Source organism: Lipotes vexillifer, unplaced genomic scaffold (assembly GCF_000442215.2).
Source record: "Lipotes vexillifer unplaced genomic scaffold, Lipotes_vexillifer_v1.1 scaffold470, whole genome shotgun sequence".
Classification (NCBI taxonomy): Eukaryota; Metazoa; Chordata; class Mammalia; order Artiodactyla; family Lipotidae; genus Lipotes; species Lipotes vexillifer.
This window is the reverse complement of record NW_006799533.1, coordinates 1,938,707-1,944,144: the sequence shown is the minus strand read 5'-3', so window position 1 is coordinate 1,944,144 and position 5,438 is coordinate 1,938,707.

Genomic DNA, 5,438 nt, shown 5'->3' with positions numbered 1-5,438 from the left:
AGCTCAAGACTGGGAGATTGAAAAGAGTGTTTCCACAGTGCATCACTTGGCCATACTTTTAAAGAATCTCCCATTAAACATCTTTGTTCTTTCTCTGAAGTTCCTTTCTAGGCAGCCCCCAGTTATTTATTCAGGTCCCTTCCAGGGAGCCTGGTCTGTCCCCTCTCCCAGGCTGGGTAGGTGCCCCAGGCCGTGGGCTTCCCACCAGAGTGGCATAGACCACGCTGTCTGCACATCTCCCTGCCGCCCTGGCTTATAAGCCCCTGGAAGACAGTGACAGTATCCCCAGTACTCAGTGCAGTCCTGGCACACAGTTCACATTTAATAAATGCTCGTTGAATGGATGAATGGATACCTGAGCAAATGAAGCAGAAGAAATACTTCGGAATCTATAAAGCAGACTGATGGAAACGATTATGAGAAGGATGTTCAGAGTTATGAAATCCACCCTCCCGAGCCCAGGGCTCTGTCTGACATTCACAACAAACAGGTGTCCATTAAACCAAGCTTCCCAAGGAAAGAAATTTCACAACTTCCCCTCTTTCTCTCTCTGGCCACAAAGCCTGTTGATTCAGACACCAAATTAAGAAATAGATGAGTAGACAAAGTGCATTGCCAGGGCTTGGTCTGTGCTGTCGTTGTCCTGAAGCTAATGTTTCCATGGGATACAGTTGAGGTCATCTCCCCCCTCTGATCTTGGACTCCTGTCTTCCCCCAAAAGGCAGGGCCAGGGACCTCAATCTATTGCAAAACAATTCTAATGAGATACATAAAATCCTAAACAAATAACCAAGGAGCTAAGGAAAGCAGTTTGCTTTTACCTGTAGCATTTTGAAATTTACCAATGAGTCTTTTGTTTTGTTTTTTTAAATCAAACTGGCACCGAAGAAATGGGAGGGCTGCCCCCTAAAGGGGTAATTCAGCAGAATGAATCTCTTGGAATGACTGTAATTATATTGTCTGCCAGCTCTCTCTTTGCCAGTGACAACATGTACTTATCAAGCTGTTCCCTGGTGAGCAGGTTCTGCGTTCCTCTTTCTCTGGATTTGCAGCTGCATTACAGGGGCAGCTTCAGATAACCCAAATCCAGGCCAGGCACTGATGTGGAAGTGAGACTCTCTGGGCTACAGAGCCTGAAGCAGGACCACCCCAAGTCTGCAGCAATTATAGCACATGTCCCTCTGGGGGATGCTGAAGAACAGAAGCTTCCAGGGGATCAGGACATTTAGGAAACTCAGCCCTGCCCTATTTGTTGGCATTTTCTCCTGGAAAATGTATCCACAGGACAAACTTCTGAAGTCTCTGAAAAAAAAAAAAATTCCTACACGTGCTCTAAAGATGACAAATAAAATCATCGAAGCGTGTTGCCGTCAGGTGGGCCTGTGGTAATTAAGCGGCGTGGCTGGGATTTGGGGCGCATTTGGGAGGATGGAGACAGGAGGAGAATGCCAGAGGCTGTCAGCCTGCTGTACAGCTGCAAACGCGCTAAGAGAGATAGGCAAAGCTGACATCTGCCAGGGAACAATTAGCTGCCGTCAAGCCCTGAGCCTCTGCTCTGCACTCTGCAGGGTTTGAGATCTCTCCAGATGCCCTCATGTTTCAACACAGTCTCTCTTTTTTTAAATTGTATTTATTCATTTATATTTGGCTGCATTCGGTCTTCATTGCTGCGCATGGGCTTTCTCTAGTTGCGGTGTGCGGGCTTCTCATTGCTGTGGCTTCTCCTGTGGCGGAGCACAGGCTCTAGGCACGCGGGCTCAGCAGTTGTGGTTCGTGGGCTCTAGAGCGCAGGCTCAGTAGTTGCGGTGCATGGGCTTCGTGGCTCCACGGCATGTGAGATCTTCCCGGACCAGGGCTCAAACCTGTGTCCCCTGCACTGGCAGGCAGATTCTTAACCACTGTGCCACCAGGGAAGGCCAACACAGTCTCTACTTAACACACATCAGGAAGAAGGAAGCCAGGGGTACAAGCTGTAAAAAGTACCCACTTGATTGCCAAGTTCAGCTTAGCCCAGGGACGAGGACCACTTCCAAGGTGCTATGGGCCAACATGAGTTGGATCATGGAACGCACCATATAACACCTCATTTCATCCCGTAAAATCCTATGAGGTGGGTTACATTAAGCCCCTTTAATGAGCAAGGAAACTGACACTCAGCGAGGCTAAGGAACTTTATCCTGAGGTGGAGAAAGCCAAGCAGTAGGGGTAAGCCAGGTTATATGTGTCACAGTGGAAATGCCAGCGCTCCCCTGCTGTCTCGCCTCTCTTGAGGCTGCGTGCGGCATCCAGGGCCAATCCCACGGTGGAGAGGACCCTCAGACATGTCCACTCTGACACCTGAAGTTTTTGTGACAGCCCCTTGGTCCTCTCGTCTCTCAGGTCATCTGCAACGTTTACTGCCGCTGACATTTCCCTCCTTAAAAATCCTTCTCAACGTCTGGAGAGTTCCGAAATGCACACTGTGGTAGGGTGGAAAGACATGAGGTCTGGGATTTGCTTTAAACCACTTCAGCCAACCAAAACAGGGGGGAAAAGAAAAGAGGAAATAAAAGAAACAAATTTGGCAAAATCGTGACAGTTACTCAGTTCAAGGAGAGGCTCGGGTGGGTGTATGGGGATTCCCCTTGCTATTTTCTGCACTTGTATACACTCGGAGCAGTTGACCTTTTGCATTATAATTTTTTTTGAAAAAATGTTTCTTTGCTGGACCTCCTGTTCACGCAGCCCTCCTGGCTCTGTTCCTTCTCTTTCTCTACCTCGTCCCTTAAAAATAAGTGTTTTCCAAGGTCTTTGCTCACTTCTTCTGTGTCACAACTCAAAGTGCAGGGCCTGTGTGCTGCTTTACTTGGGCTCTCTGTGAAGGTGCCCTGACTCTATAGCTTCAGTCATGGCTTCTCTTCAAATGCCACACCCACGTGTATTTTTAAAAATTGATACATATGAAAAAGAAAAAATATATATATATGTGGAGAGAGAGAGAGAGGGAGGGAGAGAGCAATATAACAAAACTCATGTACCCACCACCCAGATTTAACCAGTGCTGTCATTTTGGCATATTTCCTCCATATTTTTAGAATCAACATGTTACAAATGTAGTGGAAGACCCTAACACCCTAACATGCCTCTCAAACACTCCCAGACCCAATTTTCTTTCCTTTCTCCTCAGAGGAAACCCCTGTTCTGAACTCAGTGAGTATCTCTGGACTATGTTTATTATACTTTGACTGTAGAAGCCTGTGTCTACTATATATGGAACTATTTTGTTTTTTAAATGTATAGAAAGCAATTTCGCTCTACGTGTCTGTCGGTAACTTTTCCCCCTCCACGTTGCGCTTTCCAGAGTTACCCGTATTGATACAGGAAGATCTGGTTCATGCATCTTGAATGCTGCGGAGTATTTGGGTAGATGACACACAGCACAACTTTTCTCTTTATTTCCCTACTGGTGGACATCTTGGCTGTTTCCTGTACAAACAGTGTGGCAGTGACTGTCCTTTGTAGGTCTCCTTGTGTACACATGGGCGAGTGTGTCACTTTCCTCTGTGGGTCACCTACCGATGGCCCTTTAAAACGTTACTGTGCTTGTTTGCTTTTCTTATTGCCCCACTCAACACCAAGCAGCAAGTACAGTCATCTTATCTCTATGCTATTAGCATATCATACCTAACTCATAATGGCTTAACCTAAAGGGAGGGAGGGCAGGAGAGAGGGAGGAAGAAAAGGAGGGAGGGAGGCAGGCCATAAAGCTTTCATCTTCAAGGTCAGGATCAAAGGACTGGGCAGCCAATGGCATTATTTTATGGAAATACAGGTATGAAGTTGGTAGTGATGAGTCCATGAGGCATTTTAATAGTGATTTATATGCCTGGGATCAAAGAACACATTTTCAGCATGCTTTATACTCAGTAGGAAAATAGAGTTGTTGCCTGTATTTTGCACTAGTGCTTGAGCAGACTTCTCATAAAGGCCAGTTAAAAAGTACTTTGTGTAGTTTTTCAGATGAAGTGAAACTACATTGTCTTAAGCCAGCTGACTGGAGAGTTAAAAGACAAGACTTTGTTAATTTTAAAAATAAAAGAGCCAGTTATCTTACCAGCAGAATGAATTTATATGGGAATAGCCAAAGGAATTGCAATTTGAGAATGCAAGCTCTGGCAGACCATAGGCAAATCCAGAGAACAAGGAAGAGAGCGTGCTTTTATAGAGGAAAGGGGAAAGTTGGAATGGGGGGTGGGGTCACAGGATGGAGATAAACAGGCGGGGGAGAGGTGGACGTTACATCAGTTAATCTTCACAGACCATCCAATTCCATGAGTTATCACTTGAAAAGGAGTTTCACCAGGAAACCCTCTGCACACGCCCTTGTCTTGAAGCCTCACTAGACAGATACACACGTTAAGTGTTCTGAGACATCATCTGCAGTAAAGAGTCCTTTTTATACAACAGTGTTTTCCAGACTCACTCAGCTTCAGGACCTTCTCTGGAGAAGCTTGGGAGGGTCTGGTCAGGCTTAGGCTGTCCCTCCCAAGACCGATCGGCCCAGGGGCCTGCAGAGACCTTAGGGGGGCAGGTTATTTTCCTGTCACTGCTGTAACAAAGTACCACAAACTCAGCGGCTTCAAACAACACACATTTATTGACTTACGGTTCTGGAGGTCAGAGGTCCAAAATGGTCTTATGGGCAACAATCAAGGTGTCAGCAGGGGTGGGTCCTTCTGGAAGCTTGAGGGGAGAATTCATTGCCTTGCCTTTTCCAGCTTCTCAAGGCCACCTGTATTCCTTGGTCTGTGGCCCCTTCCTCCATCTTCAAAGACATGAATCTCACTTCTATCCTCATACCTCCTTGTCTGACTCTGATCCTCCCACTTCCCTCTCATAATGACCCCGTGACTGCACTGGCCCACCCAGATAATCCAGGATGCCCTCCCCATCTCAAGGTCCTTCACTTAATCACATCTGCAAAGCCCCCTTTGCCAGGTAAGATAACAGTCACAGGGTTTGAAGGTTAGAAAGTGCATATTTTGGGGGGCCATTTTTCTGTCTACCCTGGTGTGTGGTGTTGGACGGAGGCACTGTTTGAATCCTGGATGGGATTCAGGTGACAGAACATCACCTTATGGAGCTGGTTGGACAGTTTTCTTGGAGGAGCCTCTGGGTTAGCAAATCCAGATGAGTTCCCGGGAAACCCACACTGCAGCCCACCAGTGCCAGGAGGTGGGAGGACGATCTTTTGTCAAACCCACTCCGATTTTAGACTCTGACGTCTGACCTGTGACTCAGGCCTCCCTGCCCCTTGTTTAGGCCTTGCATCAGAGCCATTCGATGAGGACTTTCAAGAAATAGGACCGCTTCCCTGGTGGTGGCTCAGTGGTTGAGAGTCCGCCTGCCGATGCAGGGGACACGGGTTCGTGCCCCGGTCCGGGAAGATCCCACGTGCC